Raw genomic sequence first — 25,778 nt, forward strand, 5'->3', positions numbered from 1 at the left:
TATATATATATATACACACACACACACATATATGTATGTACGTATACACAAACACAGAGCTAGTTTCCTAGGGCTGCTGTAACAAAGGCACAGGCTGAGTGCCTTAAAAAACAACAGAAATGTATTCTCTCACAGTTCAGGAGGTAGAAGTCTGAAATCAAGGTGTGGGCAGGATCATGCTCTCTCCAAGGGCTCGAGGGAAGAATCTTTTCTTGCTTCTTTCAGTTTCTTGTTGTTCTCAACAGTCCTCGCTGTTCCTTGGCTTGTAGACACGTCACCCTAATCTCTGTCTCTGAGAATGTGCTATTCTCTCCGTGTCTGTGTCTTCACATGACATTTGCCTCTTCTTATAAGAACACCAGTCTGGACTTCCCTGGTGGTGCAGTGGTTAAGAATCCACCTGCCAATGCAGGGGACTCGGCTTTGAGCCCTGGTCTGGGAAGATGCTGCAGAGCAACTAAGCCTGTGCACCACAACTACTGACACTGTGCTCTAGAGCCCGTGAGTCACAACTACTGAGCCCACGTGCCACAACTACTGAAGCTTGCATGCCTAGAGCCCGTTCTCCACAACAAAGAGAAGCCACTGCAATGAGAAGCCTGTGCACCGCAATGAAGTGTAGCCCCCACTCGCCGCAACTAGAGAAAGCCCGCACGTAGCAACAAAGACCCAATGCAACCAAGAAAGAAAGATGGAAAGAAGGAAAGAAAGAAAAGAAAGAAAGAACACCAGTCATATTAGATTAGGGTCCACCCTAATGACCTCATCTTAACTTCATTATATCTGCAAAGACTCTATTTCTAAATGAGGTCACATTCTGAGGCACTGGGGGTTAGGACATCAACTCATCTTTTTGGGAGACCCAACTCTACCCATAACACACACATATATATGTATAAAGAAACATATATATATATATATACACACACACACACACACACACGTATATATATATATATAAATGTATTTCCTTTTCCCACTGACTTCAACTGCCCTTTTTATTTTATATAAGGATTATTATTGGTGGTTAATGTTACGATTTAGTCTCTAGATTACAGAATATTCAGCTAGAACTGTGGTTGAATCTCATAGTCATTAACATCATTTAGAGATGGCCGTAGGGACTTAGTGTGTCCCCTTTTGGGGAAACGGTGAGAGTGTCTTCATTTGTTTGAAGGATAGTTGCATCTATCTTGTTAGGCAGAAGCATAAAGTTGTTTTGTTGGAATATGGAAGTTCAAGTATAGGTAGAAGGGTGGAAATGGATGCTGAGGAGCCAGAGGGGTGGCTTGTGTCGATTGTTATTGTCTTTCAGCTCCTAATCTACCCTTCTATGTTCTGCTCTAACGCGTTGGAGGTGGAGCTCTGGAGTTTCTCCTGCTAGATGGCTTCCTGCGGACTTCTGCCAGCAGGGGGCGCTAGAGGGAGACCGGAGGGCCGGAGTAGGGATTTGCCCTGTGCGCTTGCTGAGCCTTCCCAGCATTTCATCAGCAAGGAGCACATCACCCCAGGCCACAAAGCTTGGCTTCCGCCTCCAGCTTGTTTTGGGAGTCCAGGCTCCAGTCTCCCCACAACCCCTTGATACACTCGCACCAGTGACACAGCATCCCTCCTTGGAGGTCGAGCCCAGTAGTAGGAGGCCCTTCCTCAGAGCCATTGGCATGGTAGCAGCAGCTGGATCCCTCCTCTCCTCGGAGGTCCGGAACTCACATCCAAGAGGTGCCCCCTCTAAACTTTTAGCATCTTTCCTTTATCCCCCCAGCCCTTCAGGTGGGAGTTGCTTCCTGGAGTAGCACACATATCTTGGTGCGACCTCCGGTCCCCCTTTTGCTTTTTAAGTCCTCCAGCCCCTGTTTAATCAATGTCCTATTTTACATTCTCTCTGTTAAACTAACTAGTGTGGAATGTAGTTTCTTGACTGGACCCTGACTTATACAGATGATTTCTAGACAAGGGGGAAAATATCAACTTTACTGTATTAAAATCAGAAGTCAAAGACCCTGTTTTATAAATTTTTGCATACCCACAAGACTGAATGCTGACTTATACAAATATTCAGTAAAGAGTTGAGTAATGAATATTGAATGAATCAATGTGCCCACAAAAGATATCCATGTCCTAATCCATGGAAACGGGGGTGGGGGGAGGATCTTTGCAGAAGAAATTAAGAATTTTGAGATGAGGTAATTATCCTAGATTATCCAGGTGTTCTCTGAATGCACACACATGTAATATCCTTATAAGAGGGATGCAAAAGCAGATTTGATAGAGAAAAAGGTGATGTGAAGATGGAGCAAAGGGAGATAATAAGATGCTGGCCTGGAAGACTGGGGTGATACAGCTGTAAGCCAAGGACTGCTGGCAGCCACTGGAAGCTGGGAGAGACATGGAGCAGATTCTCCTCTAGAGCCTCCAGAAGTGTAACGGAGTAAGTTTCTGTTGTTTTAAGCCATCAAGTTTGTGATCTTTGTTACAGCAGCCACAGGAAGCTAATACATGAATACTGAATTGGATTAAATTGATGTAGGAGATGACTTTCCTAAGGAAATTAGTTCTTCTAGTGTCACATCACGTGGCTTAACCAGACAGGTCAGTGTCCTGTCTGTTTTGGGTCCATAGAGGGGTCCTTATTTTCAACGCTCTGACTTATTTACTAGAATAACATACCCATTACCTAAAAGGATTTGAGGTTGCCTATAGTAAAAGACAGCTCTAAGTAAATGTAAAACGAGAAGGAAAGAACTGAAGTCACATTATAGTAGTGGTTATTCATTCATACATTTATTCAATCTTACACTCATTTAAAATATTCTAGGGACTTCCCTGGTGGTGCAGTGGTTAGGAATCTGCCTGCCAATGCAGGGGACACGGGTTCGAGCCCTGGTCCGGGAAGATCCCACATGCCTTGGAGCAACTAAGCCCGTGCACCACAACTACAGAGCCTGCGCTCTAGAGCCTGCGTGCCACAACTACTGAAGCCCGCATGCCTAGGGCCCATGCTCCTCAACAAGAGAGGCCACCGCAGTGAGAAGCCCGTGCACCACAATGAAGAGTAGCCCCTGCTCGCCACAACTATAGAAAGCCCGCGTGCAGCAACAAAGACCCAACACAGCCAAAAAGCAAAAAAAATTTTTAAGTTAAAAAGAAAAAAATATTCTACACACCAAATTAACATACCCAGCACTGTTCTTGATTTAATAAAGATGCTCCTTATGATGCAGGGTCAAGAAATTAAAAAATTTTGAAAGTAAAATGCACCTAAGCAGCTTGGTGTTTGGGCTCAGCATGGCTAAGAAACTGGATTCTAGGGCAAGCACCAGGCTGCCTGTGTTCTAGCCCCCTACTCTGCTGCTGTAACCGAGCGAATAGGCTCGTTGCCCGCTGAGCAGAGAAAGACCAAATACCGAGGCAATAGTCTTTTGCAGAGAGAAAAGTCTTTATGGCACAGTAGCCAAACAAGCAGACAGGAGACAAAGCTTGGATCTGTCTCTCCAATCTGAGGTTCAGTCAAACTTTTATGAGGTAGGGGAGGAGGGTCGGTCTGGGGAAGTGCTGGTGGCTCAGGTTTTGATTGGAGGGCTTTGGAACTTGGCCATTTATAGTAAGGTGTGGTAAAGGGGACTTCAGCACCAGCTCTTCCTGGACAATGGCACTTCACTTCTGAAAGGGTTCTAGGGTTCAGGTTCCAGTCATGTCCTGGTCCCCTGTTTCCACTGGGGGCAGTTAATTGAGGTCAAAATTTTCTCCTCTGCTCATGCATTGGCTATATGACTTGAGGTTTCGTTCTGTTGTCTCTGAAAAACAACTCACTATCTTATTAGAAGCAGGATAGGGCAAGTTTGGGCTGATTCTGTGGTTACGCTACGTGTTGTGCTACTGAGCCTCTGTTTCTTCCAATAGCCTGGGTACCTAAATGACTGCATGGACAAAGGCTATTTACCTGCTCAGTACTGTTACATAACACATAAAGAAATTTCTATTGTGTATGAGCCTTACATATTTTGGGGTCTGTTTGTTGTAGCAGCTGGCCTGTCCCAATTCATAACATTCTACGGCAATAGACTTACCATTTATTGAGGATAGAGTGTGCGCTGCTGATTTCAGTGGAGGGCCAAAGGAATGTGACTTATAAGAATATGTATCTGGTCTTCCTCCTGCTTCTGGCACAGAGCTCCTAAAACCCTTGGAATTTCCTAAATAAGTGCAGTGGGAGAATTTTTTGTCACAGTATTTTGTCTTTTGTCCTTAGTTTCTGAAACACCTTCAGAGCCATAACGGCAAAAAGAGTGTTTTGTTATTTATTCATAACAAACCTGTTTCAATCACAGTTGCTTTGTGTTAATGAGGTGGCTTTTGGAAAGCCCCAAAGGATGGGGGCTGGTTACCAGGGGAATCAATCACTGATTAGAGGGTTGGAACTTTCAGCTCCTCTTTGGGAAGGGGCAAGGGGCTGGAGATTGAGTTCAATCATCAATGGACAATGATTCAATCAATCATGCCTACGTAACATAGCTTCCTTAAAAACCCAAAAGGACATGATTCAGGGGGTGCTGGGAGAGTGGCGTGCTCAGAGGGCATGGAAGCTCCACCCCCATTCCTACATACCTTACCCTCTGCATCTCTCCCATCTGGCTGTTCCTGAGTTCTATCCTTTTATAATAAACTGATAATCTAGCAAGTAAGTGTTTTCCTGAGTTCCGTGAGCCACTCTAGCAAATTAATTGAAACTGAGGAGGGGAATTTATAGTTCATTGGTCAGGAGTGCAAGAGACAACCTGGACTTTTGATTGGCATCCATCTGAAGTTGGGGTAGTGGGCAGTCTTGTGGACTGAGCCCTTAACCTGTGGGATCTGACATAATCTCCAGATAGATAGTGTAAAATTGAGTTAAACTGTAGTACACCCAGCTGACATCACAGAATTGCTTGAATGTGTGGAGAATACCCACACATCTGGTGTCAGAAGTGCAGTAGTTTTGTAGTAGAGTAGTGTGAGCAGTAAAGGAAACACAGAAGGAAGTGAATTTTCCCATTACGTTAAGCCATTTTGATGTAGAGCAGGGCTAGGCAACCCCTCAGGCCAAATCCAGCCTGCCATCTGTTTTTTTGTTTCTTTTAAATTAAATTGTATTTTTTGAATAGATATTATAAACACATGGTAGAACATTTAAAAGGTAAAAATGAATATGCCTTTGAAAGTAATTCGCCCTCTTTCCATTCCCCAGTTATCCAGTTTCCCTCCTTAGATGCAGCTATTATTACCAGTGGATTCTTGTTATCTTCCAGAGATATTGAGATTCTGTGCATATAAGTGTGTGTATTGCTTTATCCGAGGTCATGAAGGTTTATCCCTGTGTTGTCTTGTAATAGTTTTATAGTTTTAGCTCCCATGTTTAGATCTTTGATCTGCTTTGAGTTGATTTTTATATATGGTGTGAGGTAACGGTCCAACTTTACTCTTTTGCATGTGAATATCCAGTTGAACCAGTACCATTTGTTGAAAAGACTACTTTTTCCTCAGTGAATGGTCTTGGTATCCTTGTCAAAAATCAACTGACCATAGATGTATGGGTTTATTTCTGGGCTGTCAGTTCTATTTTATCTCTATGTCTATCCTTATGTTAGTAACACATAGTCTTCATTACTGTAGCCTTGTAGTGAATTTTGAAAGCAGAACTATGAGTCCTCCAAATTTGTTCCTTTTCATAATTATTTTGGCTATTCAGAATCCCTTGCAATTCCATATGAATTTTAAGATCAGCTTATTCATTTCTATAAAAAAGACAGTTGAAATTTTGATAGGAATTGCATTGAATTGTAGACTAATTTGGGGAGTATTGACATCTTAACAATACTAAATCTTCCAATCCATGAACACAGGGTGTCTTTCCATTTATTTAGGTTTTTAATTTCTTTCAACGATGTTTTGTAGTTTTTAGCATACAAGTCTTGTACTGCTTTTGTTAAATTTACTCCTATGTATTTTATCCTTTTTGTTGCTTTTGTGAGTGGAATTGTTTTCTTAATTTCGTTTTCATTTTTGGATTGTTCATTGCTAAGTGTTTAGAAATACAACCGATTTTTGTATATTGGTCTTGTATCCTGCAACTTTGCTGAACTAGTTTATTAGCTCTACTAGTTTTTTGGGTGTCAGATGCCTGATTCTTGATAGACACATGGCTGTTCATGGTGTAGACCACACTTCCAGCCTTCCTTGGAGCTTGCTGTGGCCCAAGGATTAAGTTCTGGTCACTGAATGTGAATGAAAGTGATGTGTGCAACTCTGAGTTGTGCTGGCCCTTTCTCCTTTCCTACTCTCTCTCTCTCTCTTTTAAATAAATAAATATATTTTGGCTGCATTGGGTTTTCGTTGCTGTGTGTGGGCTTTCTCTAGTTGTGGCGAGCGGGGGCTACTCTTTGTTGTGGTGAGTGGGCTTCTCATTGCAGTAGCTTCTCTTGTGGAACAGAGGCTCTAGGCACGCAGGCTTCAGTAGTTGTGGCATGTGGGCTCAGTAGTTGTGGCTCGCAGGCTCTGGAGTGCAGGCTCAGTAGTTGTGGTGCACAGGCTTAGTTGCTCTGCAGCATGTGGGATCTTCCCAGACCAGGGCTCGAACCCGTGTCCCCTGCATTGACAGGCGATTCTTAACCACTGTGCCACCATGGAAGTCCCTCGTACTCTCTTTTGACTGGAAGGGAGTCAGCCATTGTGGCCTGTCTTTCAAAGATCTGTGATGTGTTTTTGTAGATAGAGTTTTACTGGAACATAGGCACCTTCATTCATTTATGTATTGTCTATGGCTACTTTCATGCTATGATGGCAGTGTTGAGTATTTGTGACAGAGACCCTATGTCCTGCACAGCCTGAGATATTTACTATCTGGCCCATTACTGGGAAAAGTTTGCCCATGTGTGGCTTAGAGGACCTCTCAATAGTATTATTTTATGATCCCATCCTTCTAGAATTGGTTTTATAGTCACTGTTATTTGAAGCATTGCTGTCTTTGGTTTTACTTATATTAATTTCTGTTGCAGGCTGGCTGCTTGCTTCTTCTCTCCAGCAAGAGCTCTCTTGGCAGCAACAGCAGCTCTTGGATCATCATGAACTTTCTGATCATGAAGAGTAGTCTAGTTTTTATTAGACTGATCATTGTCTCTCCCTCTCTCCTTTCTGTAATTTGCCTTCCCGTTCTTGAAATTTTTGCTTAGAAGTTTTTTGCTTCCTCTGTAGGTAAGAGCTTCTGCTCTCCTCCTGTTCATTCATGCTTTCTTTTTTCTTTTTTTTTTTGGCAGCTTGTGGGATCTTAGTTCCCTGACCAGGGATTGAACCTAGTTCACGGCAGTGAAAGTGCCAAGTCCTAACCACTGGACTGCCAGGGAATTCCCCCATTCATTCTTTCTCAAGCCAGCTTCTCCTGCCAAGCTCCTTTCTCTGCTGATGCAGTACTTAAAGGTGTCTGATCTATGCTGCAAAGTTCTGCATTTCTGCTCCACCATCTCTGTGGCAGAATATAGCTCTTGTCAGGCTTACACCTCATCACTCAGTTTGATTAGAAATGGCCACTTTTTAAAGTACAGGACTTTTTAAAAAACTGAGTGTAATTTACATGCAAAAAATACTCTGATATTAAGTGTCCAGTTTGATGAATTTTGACAATGTATGCACCTGTGTAGCCACCACTCTAGAGAACATTCTGTCTTGTGGCTTTTCCCAGTCAATTCCCACCTCTGCTCCCCAGGGGCAACCACTGTTCTGATTTCTGTCACCACAGATTAATCTTGCCTGTTCTTGGACTTCACATAATCAAAACCATATAGGCAGCTCTATCCACACACTAGGATACCACTCTGATAAAAAAGGAACAATCTTATATGGGCAGAGCAGATTGATTATCCATTCTCCTGTTGATGAACATTTGAGTTTTTTCCAGCTCAAGTACAGTATTTTTTAACCAGAATTTTGTTCATGGCCTTTTCCAGCTTTAAGGCATTGTCATCCTGTCATTGTCAGCTGTATAATGCAATTATCCAAAATTTCAATTTCTTTCTTTTTCAGAAGTCAAAGTTTCTGGTTGTCAATCCTGCCTGCTCACTAGAATCACCTAGGGAGTTGTAAATCCCAACAATCAGGCCACACCTAAGACCCATTAAGTGAGGCTCTCTGGAAGTGGGTGGGACCTAGAGTCCGAGGTTTTAGAGCCCCCCGTGATTGCACCGTGTGGCCAGTAGGGAGCGCTCTTGCGCGAAGTCTTCTGGAGTCGGCGGAAGGCTTGGAATGTTGCTCTCATCTGAAGCTTCCCATGATAACTGCGCCATGCTCTTCTTAAATTCGGTATTTTTCTTCTCTAGAATTTGAAGGCATTCAGACTTCATCTTCTTTCTAATCGGTTTTGTTTCTTTAAGGGCTTTTCTTTTTCTTCCTAAAGTTATACCAAATTCCTTGTTACAAGCTTCCCCTATCTCCTTTACATTCTCTTTTCCCTCAGCTTCTCCTCCCCGGCCCGTCCACCCTGCCCCCTCCACCCCACACCCCAGCCCACAGACAAGCAGATTTTACCCCCTGCATTTGATCCAGATCCTCAAGCCTTCTAGAAGAGTGCATTGTAAAGCCCAGGCACCTCTTCAGGTGAATTCTCCTTTTGTACATTACTTTCTTCAAAAGATATCATAGCTGTTTTGCTCTTTTGGTCATAAATTGACGTTTTGAAATAACTTATTTTATTATTAAGAAAAAGATTTCTGCGGAGCCCGTTGTTCAGTCCTCTGATATCTTCTACTCTTGACAGAAAAGAAAGTTCCCTGGAAGAAAATGGCAAATGCACCAATTCCCAATAAAGCATAATAATTATAGGCTCCCAGGTGCCTGGTGAAAACCACGGGTTCTAGATCAAAAACAGTTGCCCTCTCCTTGGCTGTCAGGCCGGGACAATTTGCAAATTCTGAAGCACCAATATCCTTCAGCTTGTAGGCAATCAGACTGCTGGCCTCTTCTGATAGGTGGAACCTCTTCTGGCTCATTGATTTCAGGTCTTGTTCCGCTTTCTCTTGGCGGCGTTTTGTTACTTCTCTGCTGGGCCATGACGCTCATGTCCTTATTCACCGTTGTCTTCAGTTCCAGTGTCTTCTGGGCTTTGTTGCTTGCCCCTGCATGGATCTTTGGAGCAGCCAGCGGGACACCTTTCTCCACCGCACGTGTGTCAGTGTCTGTCTGTACCTGACCCAGAGGGCAGCACCTCCAAGCGTGAGTACCCTCCTGGCTGGGGATCTGGAGCAATGAGTTTCCAGGGTCAAGTAACAAGGGTAGGAGGAGGACTGGGGAGATTCCAGCGCTGGACTAGGGCGGGCAGTGGGCATGTCAGCTCCAGGTGCTGGCACTAAGGGAGTGCATGGTCTGTGGAGATTTGTTGTTCTAATTCTACCTTGTGTTGATGTAGGTGGTCTAGCCTGAATATATAATAGGGACTGTTTTCCCTGTTTAATGACTGCCCATTTTTACTCTTCTACCTGTGACTTCTTTCTTAGATCATAGCAAGGTTGCAAAATGTAAAATTGATGAGACAGATGTAGAGAATTTTACAAACAATGATAAAACCTAATAGCTTGTCTGCTTTTTATTGTAAAACCTTGCACTGGCACTCCTAAACAATATTAGTGGTAAAATGTACCCCTCCCCAAATCTTTCGTTAAAATTGCTCTGGTCATTGTTGAATTTCAGTAAAAAACCATGTGCTTCAAATTAGCACATTTTTATTATTTATGCTTTATAGTCTACATGGAAGCTAATTTGGAGAACTCTCAATTGTTGTAGTAGGAAACCTCCCCCTGACCCAACACACACCCATATAAACTCAGTTACATAGATTCATTAGGAAAGTAGGGACCTAGAGATTTGAAATCCTTCAAGCTCACTTCAGGTGTATTGTGTGTCTCCAGCCCCAGCTGTACCGTGTATTCCTGCATTTAATTAGTGAATATGAAATAAACAATGGTGGCATAGTGGTTGTAAAAATTATAAAACAGAACTGGTATAATTTTAATTCTGTGGATCAATTAAAGTTTTTATTTTGTGTTTAAAATTTTAAGTGGCGAAACTGAGTGTAAACTGCAAGGTGTGTGTGTGTGTGTGTGTGTGTGTGTGCGCTCGTGTATATGTATATATTCTTTGGTCAACACAAATTTTCGTACATGAAATGCTTTGCTTGATTGAATATTTTTAAATTTTGAAGTTATTCTTTTTAATAGCTATTTTAAAACTGAAGAATGAGTCAAGAAAATGATTACTGATTAGAACATGATTATTACTGAAAATAATTTTGTTTATGGAGAAGGGGGTGTTAAAATGATCCACCTGGGGTATGAAATGGGGCAGTGAACACAGAGGCAGGAGTCCTCTGCCGGGTCATCACAGGAGACCTGCTACATCAGATCTTCTGTTCTGACTTTCCCTCTCGGGTGGCTGAATTTCACCTTTGAGTCTTTTCCTCAGGAAGGCTCCTGAGAACAATAGTCCTTGAGCGTGTACAAAACTGTTTGCGCTGAGTATAAATGTCTTAGGTAATGTTTTGCTTTTTCCTGCATTTTGAGGCCTCGCTGGCTCCACTGTCATCCAACACTGACTATAGGTGTAGGGTCATGTGAGCCCTGCCATATTTCCGATGCGATGTGATCTGTTTGCCTGTTGATTCAAAGGATTGGTTTTTTTTTTTGGTTTGAAGGATTCTTATCTTTGAAGTCCAGCAAATTTGCCAGCATTGGAAATGTTCACCATTTATATCACCTTTTAATGGGACCTGGCCTTTCTACTTGTTTCATGTGTTTTCTCATTGCCAGAAGCCGTGTCAGAATTCTGTTGGGTTTTTTTTTAATATTTATTTATTTTTTTGCACCGGGTCTTAGTTGCAGCTCGAGGGCTCCTCAGTTGCGGCTTGCTGGCTCCTTAGTTGTGGCATTCGAACTCTTAGTTTCAGCATGCTTGTGGGATCTAGTTCCCTGACCGGGATTGAACCCGGGCCCCCTGCATTGGGAGTGTGGAGTCTTAACCACTGTGCCACCAGGGAAGTCCCAGGATTCTGTTTTTAAGTCCGTCTTTGGATTTACTTCCTTAGGGATGCCAATAACATATATATGTGTGTGTGTATGTATACTTATATATATGTATATTCTCTCTTGCCCATTTGCCATGTATATTATTTCCTTTTAAGCCTGTTTAAGTATTTTCATTTCATCTTGCTCACTCTTCAAAGACCGGTCCTTTAAACCCCCTTCTGTGTGTCTCAGCCTCTCTTTTCCCTGTGATACTTTCCAATTTCATCTTCTCTTCTGTGTTGCTTTAATTTTCTTTCTTTCACTTATTTCCTGGGTTTTGCCAATTCACATTTTGCTCGTTTTTTATGCAGTGCTCATACATCTTTTTACTCTCATCCTGGGGCTCTGGTTTCATGGAAGAGTTGGTTTTTTAAAAATTGAAGATGAAATATCTGATGGGATTTTTTCACCTGCTTTCTGGTAACAATTTTCTAAGTGTTTTTCAGTGTTCATGTTTGTCCTGCTTTTTTCCTCCCTTTTTCATCTAGCATCTTTGCACAGGTTCCTCTTTGATTGTTCATCTTTGACAGAGGTGAGCTTTTCAGGTCGAGCTGGGGCCCTTTCCAGCCAGCAGGAATTTTCCTAATGGCCTGGGGTTATTATCATTTTTTTAAAAAATGTTTATTTTTGGCTGCATTGGGTCTTTGTTGCTGAGCGCGGACTTTTCTCAGATTGTGGCAAGTGGGGGCTACCCTTCGTTGCACTGTGCAGTCTTCTCATTGCAGTGGCTTCTCTTGTTGCGGAGCACGGGCTCTAGGCGTGCGGGCTTCAGTAGTTGTGGCACACAGGCTCAGTAGTTCTGGCTCACAGGCTCTAGAGCGCAGTCTCAGTAGTTGTGGCGCATGGGCTTAGTTGCTCCGTGGCATGTGGGATCTTCCCAGACCAGGGCTCAAACCTGTGTCCCCTGCATTGGTAGGTGGATTCTTAACCACTGCACCACCAGGGAAGTCCTGGCCTGGGGTTATTATAGCCTTTACTTTTCCCCAAGTGGTAGAAGCAGGTGGCCATGGGGATATGCACAATGCAAAGCCATGGGTACTGGTAAAAACAACAAAGAAAGGATCTCCAAAAATTCTCTCCTCTATAAAAGCAATGAGAAAACTGGCCAAAAATGGTCAGAGTTAACTTTTCCAAACTCTGGAAATTAACCAAAGGCTTGCAGCAATTCAGGAAGCGTTTATGCAAGAAAAATGGCTGAATCTCAGTAAGAATAGTGAGCTTTTTAGTGTTTTTTTTTTTTTTATTGTGGCGAAATACATGTAACATCAAATTTACTGCCGTAAACGTTTTTAACTGTACGGTTCAGTGGTATTAAATACATACACATTGTTGTGCAACCATTGTCACAATTCATCACCATATTTCTTTTCATCTTGTACAACTGAAGCTCTATACTTTTTAAACAATAACTCCCCATTCTTCGCTCTTCCCACCCTAGGACCACCATTGCAATTTCTGTCTTTATGAATTTGACTCCTCTGAGTACCTCATACAAGTGGAATCGTACAGTATTTGTCTTTCATGACTGGCTTATTTCACTTAGCGAAATGTCCTCAATGTTCATCCATGTTGTAGCATTTGGAGAATTTACTTTCTTTTTAAGGCTGAATAATATTCCATCGTATGTGTATACGACATTTTGCTTATCCATTCATCAGGTGTGGACACTTAGTTGCTTCCATGTTTTAGCTATTGTGAATAATACTGCTGTGAACATAGGTGTACAAATATCTCTTTGAGCCCCTGCCTTAAATTCTTTGGGGTATATACCTGAGAGTGGGATTGTTGGATCATATAATAATTCTAGTTCTAATATTTTGAGGAACTGCTATACTGTTTTCCACAGTGGCTGAACCATTTTACATTCCCACCAAAAAGGCACAAATTTTCCAGTTTATCCACCTCATCACCAACATTTGTTGTTTTTAGTTTTTTTGATCGTAGCCATCCTAATGGGTAGTACCTCACTGTGGTTTTGATTTGCATTTCCTTAATGACTGAGTGATGTTGAGCATTTTTCCTGTGCTTATTGGCCATTTGTTTATCTTCTTTGGAGGAATATCCAAGTCCTTTGCCTGTTCTTGAATTAGGTTGTTTTTTGGTTGAGTTTTAGATGTTCTATGCATATTCTGCATATTAATCCCTTAGATATATAATTTGCAAATATTTTCTCCCATTCTGTGTGTTGCCTTTTAACTCTGTGGATAGTTTCTCTTGATGCACAAAATTTTTAAAATTTTCATGAAGTCTAATTTGTCTTTCTTTTGTTACCCGTGCCTTTGGTGTCATATCCAAGAAATCATTGCCAAATCCAGTGTTGTGAAGTTTTGTCCAATTTTTTTCTAAGAGTTTTATTGTTTCAGGTCTTATATTTAGGTCTTTGACCCATTTTGAGTTAATTTTTGTCTATGGTGTGAGGTAAGGGCCCAACTTCATTCTTTGCATGTGGATACCCAGTTTCTCCAGCACCATTTGTTGACAAGACTGTCCTTTTCTCATTGAATGGTCTTGGCACCTTTGCCAAAAATCATTTGACCATGTAAGTGAGGGTTTATTTCTGGGCTATTTATATTCTATTCCATTTGTCTATGTGTCTGTCTTTATGTTAAAACTACACTGTTTTGATTACAGTAGCTTTGTAGTAAGTTTTGAAATCAGGAAGTGTGAGCTATCCAGTTTGTCCTTTCCAGATTGTTTTGGCTATTCGGGGCCCCTTGAGTTTCCATATGAATTTTAGAATGGGTTTTTCTATTTCTGCAAAAAACATCATTGGGATTTTGATAGAGATTGCACTGAATATGTAGGTTGTTTTGGGTAGTATTGACATTTTAATAATATTAAGTCTTCCAATCCTGGAACATGCAGTATGTTACCATTTATTTCTGTTGTCTTTTATTTCTTTCAGCAATGTTTTATACTTTTCATTGTACAAGTCTTTGCCACCTTGTTTAATTGCCGAGTATTTTATTCTTTTTGTAGCTATTGTAAATGAAATTGTTTTTGTAATTTCATTTTCAGATAGTTCATTGTATATAGAAATGCAACTGATTTTTGTGTGTTAACTTTGTATCCTTCTAATTTGCTGAATTCATTTATTAGCTCCAGTAGCTTTTTTGTGGAGGCTTTTGGATTTTCTACACATGAGATCATATCATCTGCAAACAGAAATAATTTTACTTCTTCCTTTCCAATTTGGATGCCTTTTATTTCTTTCTCTTGCCTAACTGCTCTGGCTAGAACTTCCAGAATTATTTGAGTAGAAGTGGTAAAATTGGGTATCCTTGCCTTTTTCCTGATCTTAGAAGAAAAGCTTTTAGTCTTTCACCATTGAGTATGATGTTTGCTTTGAGTTTTCATACATATCTTTTATTATGTTGAGATAGTTTTCTTCTATTCCTATTTGGTTGAGTGTTTTTATCATGAAAGGATGCTGAATTTATCAAATGCCTTTCTGCATCAATTTAGATGATCATGTGTTTTTTTCCCCTTTATTTTGTTGATTTGGCATATTACTGTATATTGAATAATTTTTGTATGTTGAACCATCCTTGCGTTACATGAATACATTCCAATGGTCATGGAGTATAATCCTTTTAATATGCTCTTGATTTCTGTTTGCTAGTATTTTGTTGAGGATTTTGTATTGGTGTTCGTAAGGGATATTGATCTGCAGTTTCCTTGTAGTGTTTTTGTTTGGCTTTGGTATTAGGGTTATGCTGGCCTCAGGAAATGAGTTAGGAAGTGTTCCCTCCTCTTCAGTTTTTGGGAATAATTTGAGAAGGATTGGTATTAGTTCTTATTTAAATGTTTGGTATAATTTACCAGTGAAGCTGTCAGATCTAGGATTTTTTTTTTTTTTTCCCATGTTGTTCGGCTTGCGGGACCTTAGTTCCCTGACCAGGGATCAAACCCTGGGCCCCCTGCAGTGGAAGCATGGAGTCCTAACCACTGGACAGCCAGGGAATTCCCTAGGACTTTTCTTTGTTGGGAGATTTTTAAAAGATAGAGTTTCCGTGGTGGCACAGTGGTTAAGAATCCACCTGCCAATGCAGGGGACATGGGTTTGATCCCTGGCCCAGGAAGATCCCACATGTCATGGAGCAACTAAGCCCGTGCGCCACAACTACGGAGCCTGTGCTCTAGAGCCCATGCTCTGCAACAAGAGAAGCCACGACAATGAGAAGCCTGTGCACTGCAACAAAGAGTAGCCCCAGCTTGCCTCAACTAGAGAAAGCCCAGGCGCAGCAATGAAGACCCAACGCAGCCAAATAAACAAAGAAAAGATTCCAGCTATAAGTGTGATCATACAGTATTTGTCTTTCTCTGTCTGAATTTTATTTTACTTAGCATAATGCCTTCAAGGTCCATCCACATTGTCACAAATGGCAAGCTTTCCTTCTTTCTTGTGGCTGAATAATATTCCATTATATATATACCACTACTTCTTTATCCATTCATTTATCAGTGGACATTTCGATTGTTTCCACGTCTTGGCTATTGTAAATAATGCTGCAGTGAACATGGGGATGAAGTTATCTTCATGAGACAGTGATTTTTTCTCCTTTGGATAAATACTCAGAATGGAACTGCTGGATCACATGGTAGTTCTATTTTTCAGTTTTTGAGGAAGAGTATGGTTTTCCATAGTGACTGTTGCAATTCACAGTCCCACTAACAGTGCACAAGGGTTCCTTTTTCTCCTCATCCTCCCAAGACTTGTTATCTCTTGTCTTTTTGATACTAGCCATTCTAACAGATATGAAGTGATATCTCATTGTGGTTTTAATTTGCATTTTTCTGATGATTAGTGATGTTGAGCACATTTTCAGTATCTGTTGGCCATTTGTATGTCTTCTTTGGAAAAATATCTATTCATTTCTTCTGCCCGTTTTTTAATTGGATTATTTTTTCTTTTGAAGCGCATGAGTTCTTTATATATTTTCAATATTAACCCTTTATCAAATATGTGCTTTGCAAATATTTTCTCCCATTTGGTAGGTTGCCTTTTCACTTTGTTGATGGTTTTCTTTGCCGTATAGAAGCTTTTTAGTTTAATGGAGTCCCACTTATTTGTTTTTTTCTTTTATTACCTTTGCTTTTGGTGTCAAATCCAAGAAGTCATTGCCAAGACCAATGTCAAGGAGGTTTTCCTCTATTTTTTCTTGTAGGAGTTTTAAGCTTTTAGGTCTTACATTCAACTCTTTACCATTTTGAGTTGATTTTTGTGTATGGTGTAAGATAGTGGTCCAGTTTCATCCTTTTGCATGTCACTCTCCAGTTTTCCCAATATGGCAGTCCATTTCCCACCATTTGTTGAAGAGACTGTCCTTTCCCCATTGTATATTCTGGCATGTTATCATAAATTAATTGACCATATTTGTGTGGGTTTATATCTGCACTCTCTATTCTGTTCCATTGATCTATGTGTCTGTTTTTATGCCAATACCATTACTGTTGTGATACTGTAGCTTTGTAATATAGTTTGAAATCAGGAAGCATAATGCCTCCAGCTTGTTCTTCTTGATGAAGATTGCCTTGGCTGGACTTCTCTGGTGGCACAGTGGTTAAGAATCTGCCTGACCATGCAGGGGACATGGATTCAAGCCCTGGTCCGGGAAGATCCCACATGCTGTGGAGCAACTAAGCCCGCGAGCCACAACTACTGAGCCTGCACACCAAGAGTCCGTGCTCTGCAACAAGAGAAGCCACCGCAATGAGAAGCCCGCGCACCACGATGAAGAGTAGCTCCTGCTCGCTGCAACTAAAGCCTGTGTGCAGCAACGAAGACCCAACACAAAAAAACCAGGAAAAAAAAAAAGATTGCCTTGGCTATTCAAGGACTTATGTAGTTTCATACAAATTTTCAAATTGTTTGTTCTGTTTATGTGAAAGATGCCATTGGAATTTCAATAGAGATTGCGTTGAATCTGTCAGTTTCTTTGGGTAGTATGGACATTTAAAAATATTCTTCTATTCCATGAGCATGGAATAGCTTTCCGTTTATTTGTGTCTTCAATTTATTTTATCAATGTCTATAGTTCTCAGTGTACAGGTCTTTCAATTCCTTGGTTAAACTTATTCAAGGGTATTTTACTCTTTTTGATGCAACTGTAAGTGGTATTGCTTAAATTTCTCTCTTTTTTTAAAAATTTATTTATTTATTTATTTTTGGCTGGGTTGGGTCTTTGTTTCTGTGTGAGGGCTTTCTCTAGTTGTGGTAGGCGGGGGCCACTCTTCATCGTGGTGCGCGGGCCTCTCACTGTCCCGGCCTCTCTTGTTGCGGAGCACAGGCTTCAGACGCACAGGCTCAGTAGTTGTGGCTCACGGGCCCAGTTGCTCCGCGGCATGCGGGATTTTCCTGGACCGGGACACGAACCCGTGTCCCCTGCGTCGGCAGGCGGACTCTCAACCACTGTGCCACCAGGGAAGCCCCCTCCTCTTCTATTTTTTGGAAGAGTTTGAGAAGGATTGGTATTAATTCATCTTTGAATGTTTGGTAGAATTCACCAGTGAAGCTTCTGGACTTTCTTTTGTTGGGAGATTTTTTTTTTTAGTAGTTCAATTATTTATTACTTCATTACTCCCATACCCCACCCTTCTGACCCTTTAGTGGAGCTGTTTCACCACAAACAGAGAAAGAAAGGATTAAAGACATTCAGTTACATACAACCGACTAGCCTCTCAGCCCCTCCAGAAGCATTTGTATTTTTGAGTGTTTGTTTATAATTAAAGACCAGGCCATTTAACAGACATCGAATAGGGAATTCCCTGGTGGTCCAGTGTTAGGACCTGGCACTTTCACTGCTGGGGACCAGACTCAATCCCCGGTTGGGAAATAAGATCCCGTAAGCTGCTCAGTGCAGCCAAAAAACAAAACAAATGAAAAAACAAACAAAAAAAACATTGAATAAAGCCGCAAGTGCAGGAATTGGGAACCAACAGGACAATGTTGGGTCTTGCGTGGGAATCCGGCTTCAGGGTCAAGTGCCTTCACTGCTTGTGATACACATGGGATGAGGTGTGTGCTCTGTATACACATGGGGTCGGCTACAATACAAGGGATATAAACTCGACAAGCCATTTGGAACTGGAAGATAAAAGGTAACGTGGTACCCTGAAGAGGTGCTTTTACCAGAAAAAATCAAAAGCTTGTGAAACAACGTCTATGAGTTTGTTCATAAACCACGTAGTTTCTCTCAGCTGAAACCAGCAGAAACATCTGTGAGGTTCACTTTTCGGAGGAGTGGTTTAGTAGCTCTTTTCATTCAACCACAAACCCCTTTATGTAAGACTGGTCCAAAGCAAGTTGCTGTATGTTCTTTACACGCTAGAATCCACTCTTGTAAATCAACTCATCCGAACTAGTAGGTCAAGATATTTGTCTAAGTGGGTCTATGTCTGACTTGATCCCAAACTTGATGCATTCTGATGCTGCACCCAGAAAGTAGTAGTGTAAGTGATAGTAGTGCCACTTCACAATCCATTTGATGATGAAATATGTACCAGGTTGTATGTTCATTAGGAAGAATGATATTAACGCTTACTACTACGCTTCCTAGCGAAACAACCAATGCTCCCAGCTGTTGGGAGATTTTTGATTACTGATTCAAACTCACTGCTAGTAGTCAGTCTGCTCAGATTTTCTATTTCTTCATGATTCAATCTTGTAGGTTGTATGTTTCTAGGAATTTATCCATTTCTTCTAGGTTGTCAAATTTGTTGCCATATAATTGTTCATAGTAGTCTCTTATGATTCTTTGTGTTTCTGTGATATCAATTGTAATGTCTCCTCTGTTATTTTGGTTTTATTTGAGACCTCTTTTTTTCTTGGTGGGTCCAGCTAAAGGTTTGTCAATTTTGTTTCTTTTCAAAGAACCCACTGTTCATTTCATTGATATTTCTAATGTCTTTTTAGTCGCTATTTCCACTCTGATCTTTATTTTCTTCCTCTACCATCTTTGGGTTTCATTTGTTCTTTTTTATTTCCATGAGGCGTAAAGTTGGGTTGTTTGAGATTTTTCTTGTTTCTTGATGTAGGTATTTATCATTTATGAACTTCCCTCTTAGAATTGCTTTTGCTGCATCTCATAAGTTTGGATATGTTGTATTTCTATTTTCATTCGTCTTAAGGTATTTTTTTTAAATAAATTTATTCATTTTTGGTTGTGCGAGGTCTTCATTGCTGCGTGAGGTCTTTCTCTAGTTGCGGCGAGCAGGGGCCACTCTTCATTGCGGTGTGTGGGCTTCTCTTGTTGTGGAGCATGGGCTCTAGGCACGCGGGCTTCAGTAGTTTGGCATATGGGCTCAGTAGTTGTAGCACTAGGGCTTAGTTGCTCCACAGCATGTGGGATCTTCCTGAACCAGGGCTTGAACCCATGTCCCCTGCATTGGCAGGTAGGTTTTTAACCACTGCGCCACCAGGGAAGTCCCTGTCTCAAGGTATTTTTGATTTCTCTTTTGATTTCTTCTTTGATCCATTGGTTGTTCAGTAGCATATTGTTTAATCTCCACGTATTTGTGAATTTTCCAGTTTTCTTCTTGTAAGTTATTTCTAGTTTCATACCTTTGTGGTCAGAAAAGATTCTTGATATGATTTCAGTCTTCTTAAGTTTACTGAGACTTGTTTTGTGGCCTAACATATGATCTGTCCTGGAGGATGTTCCATGTGTATTTGAGAAGAATATATTTTATATATTTTTGAATGAAGTGTTCTGTATATATCCGTTAAATTTATCTGGTCTAAAGTGTTAAGGTTGCTGTTTCCTTATTGATTGTCTGTCTTGATGATCTATCCATTGATGAAAGTGGGGCATTAAAATCCCCCACTATTATTGTATTGCTGTCTATTTCTTGCTTTAGTTCTGTTAATATTTGCTTTATATATTTAGGTGCCCCTATGTTGGGTACATAAATATTTATAAATGTTGTATCTTCTTGTTGGATTGACCCCTCTATCATAATTTAATGCCCTTTTTTGTCTCTTATTAGTCTTTGTCTTAAAATCAATTTGTCTGATATGAGTATAGCTACTCTATCTTTTGGTTTCCATTTGTATGGAGTATCTTTTCCATGCCTTCGCTTTCAGTCTGTGTATGTCCTTACATCTGAAGTGAGTCTCTTGTAGGCTGTATATAGAGGGGTCTTGCTTTTTTATCCATTTAATCACTCTGTCTTTTTTTTTTCAGAAAATGTATTTATTTTTCTGTCACTCTTTTTTGTGGCAAAATATATAACATAGAATTTACCATTTTTAAGTGTAAAATGACATTAAGTACATTCATGTTGTTGTACAACCATCACCACTACCTAGCTCCAGAACTTTATCATCTTCTCCAACTGAAACTCTGTACCTATTAAATAATAATTCCCCATTTCCTTTCCCCCTAGCCTCTGGTAACCACCATTCTATTTTCTGTCTCTATGAATTTGACTATTCTGTGTACCTTATAAGTGGAGTCATACAGTACAGTTGACCCTTGAACAATGCAAGTTTGAACTGCATGGGTCCACTTACACCCAGATATTTTTCAGTAGTAAGTACTACACTACTACATGGTCTGTGATTGGTTGAATCCAATAGATTTGGAGGACCCATGGATACAAAGGCCTGACTATAAGTTATATGTGGATTAACCCCCTCTTTGTTCAAGGGTCAGCTGTATTTGTTGTTTTGTGATTGGCTTATTTTACTTAGCATAGTATCTTTAAGATTCATTCATGTTGTAGCATGTGACAGGATTTCCTTCTGTTTTAAGGCTAAATAATCCATTGTATGGATATACCACATTTTATTTATCTATCATCTGATGGCAGACACTTAGGTTGCCTCCACCTTTAAAAAAATATTTTTTTGATTGAAGTATAGTTGATTTGCTTCCACCTTTTGACAGTTGTGAATAATGCTGCAGTGAACATGGGTGTACAAATATCTTTGTGAGTCCCTTCTTTCATTTCTTTGGGATATATACCAGATGTAGAATTGCTGGATCATGTGATAATTCTATGGTTAATTTTTTGAGGAATTGCCGTATGTTTTCCACAGCAGCTAAACAATTTTGTATTCCCACCAGCAACATGCAGGGGTTCCAAATTTCTCCATACCCTCAACGCTTGTTATTTTCTGTGTTTGTTGTTGCTGTTAGCCACTATGTCTTTTTAAAAACTATATTGAAATATAGTTTATTTACAGTGTTGTGTTTAATTTCTGCTGTAAAGCAAAGTGACTCAGTTATACGTATATATATTTCTTTCCAGATTCTTTTCCATTATGGTTTATCACAGGATATTGAATATAGTTCCCTGTTCTATATAGTAGGAAGTTGTTGTTTATCCATCCTATATATAATAGTTTGCATCTGCTAATCCCAAACTCCCAATCCTTTCCTCCCCCACTCACCTTCCCCCTTAGCAACCACAAGTCTGTTTTCTGTATCTGTGAGTCTGTTTTTGTTTCGTAGATGTGTTCATTTGTGTTGTATTTAGATTCCACCTATAAGTGGTATCATATGGTATTTGACTTTCTCTTTGTGACTTACTGTGCTTAGTATGATAATCTCTATGTCCATCCATGTTGCTGCAAATGGCATTATTTCATCCTTTTTGATGGCTGAGTAATATTGCACTGTATATCTATATATCTGTATCTATGTAGATATAGATATACCACATCTTCTTTATCCATTCTTCTGTCGATGGACATTTAGGTTGTTTCCATGTCTTGGCTATCATAAATAGTGCTGCTATGAACATAGGGGTGCATATATCTTTTTGCATTATAATAGTTTTGTCCGGATATATGATGCCCAGGAGTGGGATTGCTGAATCACATGGCATTGCTGGTTTTATTTTTTTTTGAGGAACCTCCATACTTTTTTCAAAAGTGGCTACATAATTTACGTTTCCACCAACAATGTAAGAGGGTTCCCTTTTTTCCATATCCTCTCCAGCATTTATTATTTGTAGACTTTAAAAAAAAATTATTTATTTATGTTGGCTGTGTGGGGTCTTAGTTGCGGCATGTGGACTTCTTAGTTGCAGCATGCATGTGGGATCTAGTTCCTCGACCAGGGATCAAACCCGGGACCCATGCATTGGGAAAGTGGAGTCTTACTGACTGGACCACAGGGAAGTCCCTATTTATAGACTTTTTAATGAGGGCCATTCTGACTGGTGTGAGGTGGCACCTCGTTGTTTTGATTTGCATTTCTCTAATAATTAGTGATGATGAGCATCTTTTCATGTGCCTATTGGCCATCTGTATGTCTTCTTTGGAGAAATGTCTATTTAGGTCTTGTGCCCATTTTTCAGTTGGGTTGTTTGTTTTTTGTTATTGAATTGTAGGAGCGGTTTGTATATTTTGGATATTAAGCCCTTGTCAGTTGCATTATTTGCAAATATTTTCTCTCAATCCGTAGGTTTTCTTTTTGTTTTGTTTATGGTTTTCTTTAGTATGTAAAAGCTTATGTTTGATTAGGTCCCACTTGTTTATTTTTGCTTTAATTTCTATTGCCTTGGGAGACTGACATAAGAAAATGTTAGTACAATTTATGTCAGAGAATGTTTTGCCTATGTTCTCTTCTAGGAGTTTTATTTTATTTTAAACAATATATTCTTTTCCATTATGGTTTATCACAGGATATTGAATGTAGTTCCCTGTGCTATACATTAGGACCTTGTTGTTTATCCATTCTAAATATAATAGTTTGCATCTACCAACCCCAAACTCCCAGTCTGTCCCTCTCCCTCCCCCCTACCCCTTGGCAACCACAAGTCTGTTCTCTATGTCTATGAGTCTGTGTCTGTTTTGTAGATAAGTTCACTTGTGCCATATTTCAGATTCCACATATAAGTGGTATCATATGGTGTTTGTCTTTCTCTTTCTGACTTACTTCACTTAGTATGATAATCTCTAGTTTCATCCATGTTGCTGCAGATGGCATTATTTTGTTTTGTTTTTTTATGACTGAGTAGTATTCCATTGTATATATATACCACATCTTCTTTATCCATTCCTCTGTTGATGGACATTTAGGTTGCTTCCATGTTTTGGCTATCATGAACAGTGCTGCTATGAACATAGGGGTGCATGTATCTTTTTGAATTATAGTTTTGTCCGGATATATTCCCAGGGGTGGGATTGCTGGTTCATATGGTAATTCTATTTTTAGTTTTCTGAGGAACCTCCATTTTCCATAGTGGCTGTACCAACTTACATTCTCACCAGCAGTGTAGGAGGGTTCCCTTTTCTCCACACCCTCTCCAGCATTTGTTATTTGTAGACTTTTAAATTATGGCCATTCTGACTGGTGAGGTGATATCTCATTATAGTTTTGATTTGCATTTCTCTAATAATTAGTGATGTTGAGCATCCTTTCATATGCCTATTGGCCATCTGTATGTCTTCTTTGGAGAAATTTCTATTAAGGTCTTGAGGCTATTTTTCGATTGGGTTGTTTGTTTTGTGTTATTGAATTGCAGGAGCTGTTTGTATATTTCGGAAATTAAGCCCTTGTTGGTCACATCATTTGCAAATATTTTCTCCCAGTCTGTAGGTTGTCTTTTCATTTTGTTTATGGTTTCCTTTGCTCTGCAAAAGCTTACAATTTTGATTAGGTCCCATTTGTTTAGTTTTGCTTTTATTTCTATTGCCTTGGGAGACTGACCTAAGAAAACATTAGTATGATTTATGTCAGAGAATGTTTTGCCTATGCTCTCTTAAAGGATTTTTATGGTGTCTTGTCTTATATTTAAAACTTTAAGCCATTTTGAGTTTTTTGGTGTGTGTTCGTATGGTGTAAGGGTATGCTCTAGCTTCATTGATTTATATGCAGCTGTCCAACTTCCCCAACACCACTTGCTGACGATACTGTCTTTTCCCCATTGTATATTCTTGCCTCCTTTGTCAAAGATTAATTGTCCAAAGGTATATGGATTTATTTCTGGGCTCTCTATTCTCTTCCATTCATCTGTATATCTGTTTTTGTGCCAATACCAGGCTGTTTTGATTAGCTTTGCAGTACTGTCTGAAGTCTGGGAGGGCTATGCCTCCTGCTTTGTTCTTCTTCCTCGGGACTGCTTTGGCAATTCTGGGTCTTTTATGGTTCCATATAAATTTTAGGATTATTTGTTCTAGTTCTGTGGAAAATGTCACGGGTATTTTGATAGTGATTACATTAAATCTGTAGATTGCTTTGGGTAGTATGGCCATTTTAACAATATTAATTCTTCCAATCCAAAAGCATGGGCTATCTTTCCATTTCTTTGAATTATCTTCAGTTCTCAGCATATAAGTCTTTCACCTCTTTGGTGAGATTTATTCCTCTTTTATTTTATTTATTTAAAAATATTTTTCAAAACGAGGCTGCTGTCATTTGTTCAATCTTTATTTATTTATTTATTTATTTATGACCACAATGCATGGCTTGCAGGATCTTAGTTCTCCACCAGGGATTGAACCCGGGCCCCGGCAGTGAAAGCACTGAGTTCTAACCACTGGATTGCCAGGGCATTCCTTAAGTATTTTATTTTTGATGCAATTGTAAAAGGGATTGTTTGTTTACATTCCCTTGCTGATATTTCATTGTTAGTGTAAAGAAATGCAACAGATTTCTGTATGTTAATCTTGTATCCTGCTACCTTGTTTAATTCATTTATCAGTTCTAGTAGTTTTTGTGTGGAGTCTTTAGGGTTTTCTATGTATAGTGTTATGTCATCTGCGTATAATGACAGTTTTACCTCTTTCCTACCAATTTAAAATTAAAAAAAAATTTTTGGCTGTTTTGGGTCTTTGTTGCTGCACGCAGGCTTTCACTTATTGTGGCGAGTGGGGGCTACTCTTTGTTGTGGTGCATAGGCTTCTAAATGTGGTGGCTTCTCTTGTTCTGGAGCACGGGCTCTAGGTGCGGGGGCTTCAGTAGTTGTGGCACGCGGGCTCAGTAGTTGTGGCTTGTGAGCTCTAGAGTGCAGGCTCAGTAGTTGTGGCGCACAGGCCTAGTTGTCCTGCGGCATGTGGAATCTTCCCGGAGCAGGGCTCAAACCCTTGTCCCCTGCATTGGCAGGGGGATTCTTAACCACTGCGCCGCCAGGGAAGTCCGGATGTTGAATTTTTTTATTTATTTATTTATTTATTTATTTATTTTTTGGGTTCAAATTGCAGTGTGTGGGTCTCAGTAGTTGTGGCATGCGGGCCCTAGAGCATGCAGGCTTCAGTAGTTGTGGCACATGGGCTCAGTAGTTGTGGCTCACTGACTCTAGCGCATAGGCCCAGTAGTTGTGGTGGCATGTGAGATCTTCCTGGACCAGGGATTGAACCCATGTCCACTGCACTGTCAGGCAGATTCTAAACCACTGTACCGCCAGGGAAGTCCCCGCTTCTTCAGTCTTTTGGAAGACTTTGAGAGGGATTTCTTTTTTTTTTTTTTTTTTTTTTGGGTTAGACTGCGCCACCAGGGAAGCCCTGAGAGGGATCTTTGTATGTTTGGTAGAATTCACCTGTGAAACCATCTGGTCCTGGACTTTTGTTTGTAGGGAGTTTTAAAATTACAGATTCTATTTCATTTCTAGGAGTCAGTCTGTTCAAGTTACCTATTTCTTCTTGATTCAGTTTTGGTGGGCTGTGTGTTTCTAGAAAGTTGTCCATTTCATCTATGTTTTCGAATCTGTTGGCATATAATTGTTCATAGTGGTCTCTTATGTTTT

The 25,778-nt window shown here is 40.2% G+C and overlaps 1 long non-coding RNA gene across 1 annotated transcript in view; it reads left to right on the forward strand.

Moving 5' to 3' along the window:
* The window catches only part of LOC112414037 (uncharacterized), a 95,820-nt gene that overhangs the window by 18,541 nt on the left and 51,501 nt on the right, over positions 1 to 25,778 (forward strand). The window contains exon 3 of the long non-coding RNA XR_003006062.1: positions 9,109 to 9,237. This is a non-coding gene — a long non-coding RNA (uncharacterized LOC112414037). The remainder of the gene's footprint in view (positions 1 to 9,108; positions 9,238 to 25,778) is intronic.

Source organism: Neophocaena asiaeorientalis, unplaced genomic scaffold, assembly GCF_003031525.2.
Source record: "Neophocaena asiaeorientalis asiaeorientalis breed wild unplaced genomic scaffold, Neophocaena_asiaeorientalis_V1.1 scaffold46, whole genome shotgun sequence".
NCBI lineage: Eukaryota > Metazoa > Chordata > Mammalia > Artiodactyla > Phocoenidae > Neophocaena > Neophocaena asiaeorientalis.